Here is an 11,712-nt window from a genome sequence, read left to right as displayed (position 1 = left end):
ACATGATGTAAACAGACAGTTAGGGTAGGAGGAAATATTCTAGAAACAGACAAAGACTTAATTTACATGACGAGACAGCCTTTAAGGCATTTAACTCTCAAGCAAAACTGGCCTTGATTAAGGATATGAGGTTGGGTCACATTGCCGCAAGCCACCCAAAACAATTTTTCATTTTGCCTGGCTTTTACGCTCGTTTTGAGAGAAAAAGAGGAAGGGTCGTTGCTATGGTAACCAAAAATTGAATTATATTTTGACAAAAAAAAATCTGTTTTCAGTTTACAATTGACTACATTCAATCTCATGCAAAAAATATGGAAATTAAGAGTCTTAACGCTTACAAAGTTTGGCCAATGCCAAAGATGGCCAACGTGCCTTTTCACGTGCATCAAGGAACGTATTGTATCTTGGCTCAACTTGTTGCGAAGAGAACTGTGAATAAGTTTCAAAAAAGAAAAGAACCACTCGGCTGATGAGCTTGAATGAGGATGGACCATGAGAAATTCCTCAAAAGACTTCCGATTCCTTTGCTGATAGGATCGGTCTGAATTTTAAGAAAAGACCAAAATGCTACTGGATCGAGATCTACCGGATTTTTGTGGATCTCCATCTGCCGAATCATTCGAATTAATTTCGCTTTCATATTCATCCTAAAAATAAATTGAAAAGTAAATCTTTAGTTTACCTCCGACATGCCATCACTCCATCCAGCATCCCATTTACCACTGATTTCAGCACGAGAAACTATTTCCTGCCGTTTGAGTATTCTTTGACGCAATGGACATTCTTGAAGAAGGTACTTGCTCTACTTCTCTGAGTTTTCCTCTTTTTTTTCTTGGGGAAGCGCGCTCTGGTATTTCTGAAACTTTTCGCGTAGGTCCTTCACCTTTGAAAAATTTTTCCATTCATCACAATATCCTCTACATCGAATTCTGGAAGAGCGGCTGAATATAATGATCGAACAGGATTCCAATAGAAGGTTCACTATCAGAGGGAGCCGCGAAAGGGTCAATATATGAAGTGCAGCCAAGAGACCACTGCATCCTTGTTCTTATTGCACCATTCTGACTGCATCACGAACTTGAAGCACTTAGTTAATGAGATTCTCCACTTTGGCTCAAAAAAATATTTTCGTCGAGTTGCTAATAACTGGCTGGATTGCTTCAATCCACCTTGAAAGGATTCGCGTTGCTCAGCACATTAGGCTTGATGAAACAGTCATGAATGCTGGTCAAACCGGCTTCAATATTACGCAGATACTTATGGTTCTCAACATTTTCACTTTGGAACTTGACGTCTATCTTGTTGAAAAGAGGAAGTACGTAGGAAAGGAAGCGATAGTGTGACTGCATGTTTATGCTGAGTAACCCGCGGTAGATTTTATTAGTAGATTCAATTCCTGTGTCAGTGTGGGTTTTGAAGAAAGGATTTAAAGTTGGTCACTGTTCTACTAAACGCACGGCATCCTCCATCACCAGCCAACGAGTTGTCGACGTGTATAGTATCTATCTTGTGCTTGACTACATCAACGGAAATTTGATATTCTTGAAACTCGTGCAATCTTTCCGGACCGCTGGCAACAAAGCTATTCTTGGCTGAATTAGACAATTCTGGGGTCAAAATGTTGCAAGCGACAGCAGAACAAAGGGCAAAAAAAGAGTGACAGATTCAGCCCATAACTATCATGCAAGGTATGACAAGCTTCAAGAGAGCAGCCGCGCCTTTATAATGTGTCCAGCCATGATGGCCCAGTTGTCAGATGCAAAGCCTTACAATGTTCTTCAATGGGATGTCAGCCTTTCGGAATTCTTCTAAAACGAGATCTTTCAATCCCCCAGCTGTGGCATTGGTTACAACTGGAAGTGAGAAGAACTCATACACTGGTTTCCCGAAGAATCCCAAGAATTCCAAGAATTACTCAAAAATCCGAAAGAATCCAAAGAATATCTAAAAACTCCCAACTCCTTCTCTGATCTTAATCTTACATTTTCATATGGCAGAGTTAGACTGCTTCATCAAGCAGGTGATAACATTTCCTTTAATTGAAAACCAAGAAGTTCTGAAGTTCTTAGTCGGTGTTCCCAACGTAGGATGACATATTCTTCTAATTGCAACTTATTGGCAGTTGTGGTTGCCTCTTCATCCACTATAATATCAGAATCCGCTTAAGAAGTCAGTTGAACACTACCAGATTTATCTGTTGTATAACATCGGTTAGCTACACCATGAAAATAAAATAAAAAAACACATAAAACTTGTGAGATATACCAGTCATTGCTTTAAACTGCTTTCCAGAAGAGAACGTTGCTGATTTAGACTTGTTCTTCATCTTTTCATCAGGGGAAAACACACTTTGGTAGCTTGCTAGGACTTGTTTACAGACTCAGCACAGATGACGCGAAGAACAACTTTATCTCCAGCTAAGAGCATAAAATGTTCTTGGTTGGAAGCAAATATTTTGTCAAATTGTTCTTGTCTTTCTTTTAACGATACGTGTTCTATTTTATATCGCCTTACACTTTTCCCACATATTCTTATATTTTTTTTTTCATGGTTGATTCGTCAATTTTTGCAAGAACACGAATTCCGACGTAACCAGCAAGACTAGAAAGCATATTTTTATATGGGTTGGAATAACTACATATTTTTCTTCTTAGCACTCTCCAAGTAGGTTCACTACTCTCTTCGCTGCTCATAATTAAATGATACAGGCGGTCGACTGTAATAAGAAGTTCACCTGGAGGAGCACAGGACGAACGAGGGGACAAAGTTCAAAGCACTTCCAGTTTGGAACATTTTGGTTTTCCAGAATTGGAACATCAGATAATTTCGACGTAAAAAAACATTGTTAAAAGCATCTTGTGCCGCTGATAAAAGTCGCATTCCTCACTACTTTGCAATGCTGGTGGATATTGAAGATTTTGCTGAGCGTCAAGAAAACGATTCCCTTCACTTGCAATTGAAGAATCTAGAGGATAAATATTCACTTCTGCAATATTCCAAGGAAAATAGTTTGAAGTAGTTCTACCTGGCCAATCGCTGTTCAAAGAATGATGCGCCAATCTATAACTCAGTATGGGAAGAGTCCAAATGGAATCCGTCATAACGATGCTGTATTAGAACATTTCTGCCTAACGTCTGGATACTTGGAGGTCGTCGACTTTATGAAATTTTTGACGGGAAATTTCCGGGGTTTTTTCCGGTTCTGGCTAAAATACATCAGAAACGCGGATTTCTTAAATGCTAATACAATAAAGGAGTATTGATTTACAACGGTGCAACTCCTATGGTTTGCTCATCAGAAGATGCGACGGGAGTATTGAACTAATTCTTTAATTGGATTTTCCAATCCCTCAACATCTAATGGCTTTCCGGATTCATCTGTGTCAGGGGAAAATCCAACTAAATTTCTCATCCCAGTCCCTTTTTAATTGTGAAGTCAGGCGTGTAAGAGAATTTCAGTTGGACCGTTCCATAATAACATTTTAACTTGTTTAAGTAATAATATCTTCTTGTTGAAGAAGACATTGACCTATGGTTGGGAATGGTCCAACTTTAACCCTTTTACATCAAGAATATGTTTGAAGTGACTCAATTTAAGGGAACGGTCCAAATAAATTTCTCATTTGCAGTACTTTTACAGTAATGAAGTCATGGACTGTGAATGAAGAATGAAGAATGAAGAAGGACCTTAAATAATTTCAACATCTATAAACAAAAAACACTAGTTAATATTTGTTATGGTGACAGGCCATATTTTTCATGCTGGAGAGGGATAGGCAATTTGCTCTATTCAAGTTCACTGGGTTTCCCTTGAAACTTCAAATCAACCGGGGCCAGAATTACCGGGAATTCAGCTGCCAATGATGAAGGGAGGGCATTAACCGCTAGATGGTACGCCGAAAACTGTCATGGCGGCATTCCCTATCATGTTTCCCATCTCCTTATCTCTGGCACGAGCCCCAAAAACGAAAAGTTGATTAGGGGAAACATTATTTTCTGTGGAAATTGGGTGAGCATTCCAGCCTCCAGCAAAACCGTCGACTGCGTTAGCCACGAGTTGCATAGCAACAAAGTAAAGCAAAAATATATCAAAATCTGAGTTTGGATTCAGGAGTTGTTCGTGTTCCAGTTTGCTGTAAATAATCAAATAAATACAAAAAAATATATTACAGCAATTTCTCATAGGTGGAAATTCATTTAGTCATTCATCGTCATTTAGTGCGATGTGAACGATTTTCCTCTCAGGCCCTATAGGACATAATCTTCCGATTGAATTAAATAATCGTGCGATCACCGATGTCTTTTTTAATGAAAATATTAAACAACACCTTACTAAAACAGATTTAAGAAAGGTCCTATGCATTTTGAAATGCATCCCTCCAAGTTCTCTCTATTCGTTGATTGTGGATTGATCTACCAGTTATGAAAGAATTGTCACGTGCCGCTAGCATGAAATCGATGACACCAACGTTTTCGGTTCCCATATGAGATTTAAAAATAAACACAAATTATTATGATAGCGTGTGCGTGCATTATTATAGCGTTCATAGTGTCCGTAATAATATCAGAATAAAAAATATCACAATATATGGGAAATTATACATACTTAACACCAATAACCAGGAGTCCCCAGCGTCGGACAGAAATTTTGAAATGATGAAGAGCGGTTGAAGCTTTGTTGTTGGCTGACACCTTAAAAAAACTTAGAACCCTTGAATACCCGTCCACTCCTCCATGAATAATGAATAACTACATTTGTAAAAAACAATTTACGTTGAAGAAACCATTAATCCTGAAATAAATTATTTATTTTTTAAATACCATGTTTAGCCATGATACCTATTGATGTGTATCATTGAAAGTGAGCCTTTGGCAAAATAGAATCGTCGGCGAATTGCAGTAACTGGAAGGGGAATGTCATAAGTGTCTCGAACATGATTGAGGGAATTTTGCAATCGTTTGCGCGTTACTCTTTGCCCAAAAGAACGTATACATTCCAAGAATTGCTTCATGGCCTTTAAAGATAAAAAATTTCGGTTCTCGGTTACAAAAAAATTGTAAAATTACAGTGGTTGGCCACTTCTGTAAAATTCCACACACAACAACATCCATCAGTTATTGACGAGTGATGGAAATTTAACTCGTTCTTCTTTACAGCATTATATACACTTTTGTAGCTCAATGATAATGCTTTTGCTATTACTGACACAGGTAACTTCAAAGCTATATAGAAGAAACCGTCAATAATAACAAAAAACCTCCCCTTAACAAAGAAAAAGCTATCCTGCCCTGATCCTGCCAGATGATGTAATTAAATGTTTCATTGTCATAATTTAAGATTTAAGATTAAGATTTTTAAAGGAATGGCATCAACGGAACTTTTTTAAATACGAAATAATTCCCCTGTTTTTACTCTTGTGAATTGTGATAAATATGTTTAATTTTCATTTATTCAGTTGTTTTTTAAAGGAAGAATGTATCAATGAAATATTTTGAATATGGAATAATTCGCGTTTTTTACTCGTGTGATTGTCTCGTTTTGCGAACGCTTAGAAACTCAGAAAAAATGGCTATTAATGATAATTTTAGCTACATTTTTGAATAAATTTTATTAGCTGCGACATTTACACAGAAACACATCTCAGAAAGTAACGAATCATCGCGTTATCATCGTATGCACCATATATGTCTTTAAAAAAACTGAAATGTACATCGAGGTATTTAATGAAAACAGCCTACAGAAAAATTTTTAAAAATGTATCTTCACCGAAATTACTGAATAAACGAATTAATAACACCTCAGCTAAAATGATAACATTTTGTTTTGCACAGATGAATTCCTCATAAAATTCTGATATAGAAAACTTAAATTTAACAAAACTAATCATAGGCAAAAAAATTCGTTTTTAACTAACTCCTTCTAGTGCGGAATTACATTAGCTTTTATATGGCTAAGAGTCGACTTTGTGGTCCAAAAACTTACGATACTTTATGACGCATAATTCCCAATGTTTGATTACGTAAAAAACGAAGCTTTAAACAAGTGAAAATAAAGTGTCGCCTTAAAAGTGAGCCTTAATATTTCATCAACCAAAGATTTAAGGATCCTTAATTCTATTATTAAAGTAAAAACAACAAACATTTTGCGCCTCTACATCCTTCAATAATTCTAAACATAAAAAAATATAACATGTTTCAAATATTTGTATTACTGTTGCACTGCTTCTTTAGGTTCTTTCAATGAAAATTTATTCATTGAACTCAACGTCAAATATACATTTGAATACATGTAATCAATCTGTAATAAAATAAAGATTTTGCTTCTGTCTTCACTTTTTTATTCTAGATACATTTTTGACAAGTCTTTGGCGTATTTTTTCAATTCATTTTAAATAATTCTGTTTTAATGACTATGTTTTTATCGCTCTGTTGATAGAAGAAATAACAGTTCCATTTCACTCTCCAGCAAAAATAATTTCTTCTTTGTAACGAAGCGCGAGCATCCAACTTTCTATTAAATGCAGTGAAAGAATAAAACAAAAAAAGGAATAAAAGGAATAATAATGTATACCCTTTCTGCTGCCATCGACATTCGGCTCAAGGAAGCGACGATTTTATTTGTTGATACACCAAAATATTGGTGGTCTTGATAATGCCAGCCTGTTACAATAGTGAAAAATTCATTACCAATCAATGTAATCACATGTTTGTTAAAGCCAGCTTTAGACAATAACGTTTTCGACATTGCACATGACGGGCAGCAAGAAGGTATTGATATTCCTGCATGACGGCACTCTTATCCCTGCAAAATTAATACATTTTTATAGAATGAGACAAGAAAAAAACAAGTGAACAACAGAATAAGTACCTTAAACTGTGACTTTGATCAGACCACCAACCGATGAACTGGAATACTACGAATACTACAGTATTTGAAATCTGGCTTCTTAAAACCTAGGTCTCGCTTCATTCCACTATTTTTTGTGAGATGCTTCTCTTTTCTTCCATTCTGATATATTTTCTGCTTCCTCTGCTCTAATCTATGTAACGCCAAATGACCCCTAAAATAAATGCTATCGATTAGTGCTATTTATTTTAGAAATAATTTGAATAATATGCAGCTGCATTGCGCCATCTAGCGGTTTCGTTCGGAGGAACGGATTGTATCGCTTGTATAAATAGAGATGTTTATGAAGATGCTGATCACAATATTTATGCTTGAATTTGTTGTATTGCAGCTAAAATTAATCCCTCGCCTTTTTTTATTGTGTTTGAGAATCCTCGCAGACAGAAGACAACCTGTCATGTGCAGGATGCCTTGTGAATTTTTTTTTCAAAGAACAATGAAAAGGTTTACAAAACGAAGCCAAGTCCTTAATACAGAAACTATACTGTAAATGTTTTTACTCTTTTAAGCGAGTCTCTAAATTGTATGAGTGTTTACAGGAAGCTGCAGGGATGCTATTACACACATGTGGTGAGAGGTGATCTACTACTTTGATTTCTTGCATAACCGACAAGTTTCAGGCTGGACCAAACCTGCCTCATCTCACGTGCATGCTGATATGCATACAACCCTCCCTTCCTTTTACGTTACATTTCCCCTTTGATTTGTTCTGCTTGTAACTAACTTTCCGTCCACATATTTAGAAACAAGTTGTATTTGAAATATCAGGGCTTTACCATGTTGCTTTATTGTGATTGTGAATAAAAAAGTATCTGTTATCGCTTTTCATTGGCCACTCATGATTTTACAATGTATTTTTCCCTTGATCGTAAAAATTGTGCATATCGCTAATACTAAAACTTCTGTAGACTATGTAGCTACTAAAACATTCACCGAATCTATTTAGAAGACGGCGGTTGCAGCGGTGGAGTCGGGAGCATCAAAAGCGACAAAAGCATCAGCCTACCCATCATCGAGTACAGCCGCTACATCTAACGCATCGGATGTACTACAGAATGCGGCAGTCCGTTCTACAAAGTTCTTAACTACAGGTGCATATATTAATATAAGTGCTCATTCAATCGCGGATGTTCGTCAAGAAGAGGAGCAGAAGAGGAGATAATCCGTCATTTGCAGTGGCAGAAGTAGCGCGACGTGTCGCTTCAGCACGGATTTATGCGCTACACGCCTGGGTCACGACCAAAGTAGAATACAGTTAGGGTGGTAAGCTTTTGTGAACGTCTAGACAGCTGAGTTAGCAAGCTCCCAGTTCGTTAAGTGACGATTTCAGCATGTGTCATTGGCCGACTTAAAAATTCTTGGGCTGCTTAATTAAGAAAACTTGGCAGCTTGGGCAAGAGGCAGAGAAAATAATTAAAAATATTTTCGTTTGTTTGTTCCTTCCTCCTTTCCTATGGTATCTAACCTACCCAACTTTTTTCCTCCCTTTGTGGTTAGCTCGAATATGTTTTCAAAAATGGTTTCATAGTTGCCTGTCTGTTTGAAACAAAAACGTGATGTTTGATTAAGCTAAATTAAAATTACTATGAAGGAAGATTGGCGTCGTAGTTATCAAATTTGAGAAAGTTGAAGAGGTAATCCATGATCTCAGAGTTTTTAACTGATGACGAGTACAATAGGGGAACAGTATTAATTGTTTTGTCAGTTTGGCAACGTCTAAACATAATTAATATCCAGAAACAGTTGTTGAAAATTTCCAGTTTTAAACTTTCCGTTGCAAGGAATTTCCCCTACTCCCAATTCCAATCCACTAGCTTGCTAATCTAGCTACGGTTCCAATGCTGCGTAACAAATTATCTAAAGTATAAAGGTCGCGCCTATTGGAGTCCGTAATCCGGACCCCTCTACCGGCAAAAAGTGCTATTGGAGTCCGTAAACCTAGACTGTGGTGAAATATCCCATCTATCGACGGCTCAAGCAGTCTAATTTCCTAGGAAAAGAAAAAAAACTTGAAAATCAATTATCACCAAGAAATCACGTTTATTATTCGCTTGTTGCGTGTTGACCAATTTCATGTTTTGATATTTTAGCCCCTCTACCGTAATCAAATTTCCTATGGCTTCACAAACCTTTCTTCCAAGCTTCGGCAGCGGAAAATGAAAAACGATTGTTTCCTTATACCTGACTTTACCAAAAAGACCAGCTCACTTTTTTAATAAACTGTTCTGATAAATTTTAAATTCTGTGATTTATTCTTTTATTTACCAAAGTTCGAGCAGATTAGCCATTAGTCATTGCATTACAAGTTTAGGAAATACATACAAGGTCGCGTAGACGACCACTTGAGCTTAAAAAGGTTACCGCACCAGTTAGGGTGACCGCATAAACAACAAGCTAAGGGAACACCCTCAGTTTCTTGACTGAAGCCAAATTCAGTGACAAAATGCGACTCTTCGTTGATATTCTTGACTTGATGGCTAATCAACCCATTGAACTTCTTCTTACGGAAAACACTGGGACGATTCTTGGTTCAATGGATGGAAGTGCTATAAAATTCTTCCTCAAAAATGTCCCTCTCCAGTTTCTGAGAACACCGAATGTGATACTGAGGAAAAGGTAGTTTAAACATACAAGTCACATTTTTAACTTTTCTCACATCAAATACCTATTAGATGATTTCTTCTAAATGGGCGTCACTGCATCTCCCAACTGGTGTGAAAAAGAGAGGTCACTCAAAGAATAATAATGGGTATTTGAACACCTTCCACCATGAAAAAAAAACGTATCATACATGCTAGCTCCGTGTTGAACGCGATGGATTATTCAATTATAGTTTCGGATGTGGTGCCTGTGGAGGTTTAAGGACCTTTACAGATACTACTTGAAACTATGAAGGGAGCTACGACGGAAGCTACGATGGAAGCTACGACGGATGCAGCCACGGAAACTACGATGGAAGCTGCGACGGAAGCTGTAATGGATTATTTCACATTTTTGAATAAGCCTGTTGAGGTAATCATACTTAATATTGGATGTTAGAATCATAACATTAAAAATTTGTATCTTAACAGATACCAGCAACTGTATCACATGTTGGTTTAAGAAAAACGGAAAGAAAAAGGGTGGTGGTCACCAGCACCTTTTTGTTGACAAGGTAGAATAGCTTACCTCGAATAGTCAACTAACTTCCGGCTATATCAATAAAGCGGATACTTGATTTTCTCCTGTTGGGATTCAGGCCTTGGTGTATATGGAAGCAGAAACGTTTGCTGATTTGGATTGGGCGGTGGACGAAAATCAGATACACGGATGCACTCAGTAGGTTTTGGTGTGCCGTTCCTCTTCCTTACGCGATGCCCCTGGGACTGCTTCCGGATGAACCGCTTGGTCATTCCGCCTTTGATTAAACTTTCTAGTTGCCAACTCCATCGTTTGGACTCGCTTCCGCTGTAAGCCATCGGCGACGCGATTGCAACTTCGTTTCAAGTTATTATTCATCTTTCTGATGCTGATAAATTTTCGAGGCAAGTTGACGGTGGCGGCGCCTTACATAGACGACAAAAGAATGTCCCTGCATCATCAAAATGGTGGAAATAAGAAATTATTCAGCTGTCCGAAAGACTGTGTCGGACAAACTGGTTTTATTTATGCAATAAAACTAAAAAAATAACTGAAATGCAACTTCAGGACGGAAAAAACAAACGTAAATTAAAGAACCGTGGAATAAACGAAACGAAGCTGACCATCCTTAGGAAGATTGACAAACCGAAAGCTGACGTTCATAAGAGGGTCAGAAAACTGGGATGGGACGAAAGCTGACGACTTTAACGAGGATCAACAAACCGGTAGGAGATGTAACAACGGCAGCAACAAAAAATGACCCAAATAATACACGTTGAATTATTCTTCAATAATAATCGACGAAGGCCTTACCCAATCTACAGAGAGACCACAGCACCTTCCCACAAACACTCACACACACACACACAGGAACCTATGTAACTGGTCTGTTGGCATGAAAAGAGACATGTTGAAAAGGAAACTTGTGTGGAGGTGCTAAAATGTTTTTATTTTTACCCATTTATGGATTCTAACAAACAGGAACAAGCTAGCTACACAAACTACTTCAGTTACTTGGAAAGGATAAAATGATACGTGCAACAAAAGGCGAGTCAAACGTATTGAATCGTTTCATACTCCCGTTGGCTTCTTGCAAAAGTTGTAGCTACCAGAAATGCATCCAAAATGGCATGAAGAGAAAAATGAAGGAAAAAAAAGTTTAAGTGTGATGAATGTCTAAATTCATACAAAATTAGATCTGCTTTGCTACGCCATCAAAGATCATGTCATGGTGAAAAGAAATACCAGCGCACAATCCACGGATGCAATAGAGTCTTTAGTGAACTAAAAACTCTTAATGTTCATTGTAGTAATCCTTATCCTACGTTACATGATCCAAGTGTGATTCGAAAACCGCGGCTGAGAACATGGGAACGGAATTTAGAAGAAGAAAGAAAAAGGCAAATCACGGAATCTGAGCAAAAGAAAAGGTTAAAGTGTGACGAATGCTGCTTTCTTAACAACGTGGAAACTTTATTCTCTTCAAGATATGCTCTGCTACGCCATCAAAGAACATGTCATGAGGAATTTAAATACCATTGCACAATCCCTTGATGTAAAAGAGTCTTCAACGACACAATTACTCGTAATATTCATTCGAAAAATCCTAATCCTTGGTTACATGATCCAAGTGTTAATCAAAACCCGCGGCTGAAAACAAGGGAACGGAATCTGAAAAATAAAAT

This window comes from Daphnia pulex, chromosome 3 (assembly GCF_021134715.1).
Source record: "Daphnia pulex isolate KAP4 chromosome 3, ASM2113471v1".
Taxonomy (NCBI): Eukaryota; Metazoa; Arthropoda; class Branchiopoda; order Diplostraca; family Daphniidae; genus Daphnia; species Daphnia pulex.
The sequence above is the reverse complement of the archived record's forward strand: the minus strand, read 5'-3'. Positions refer to the sequence as shown.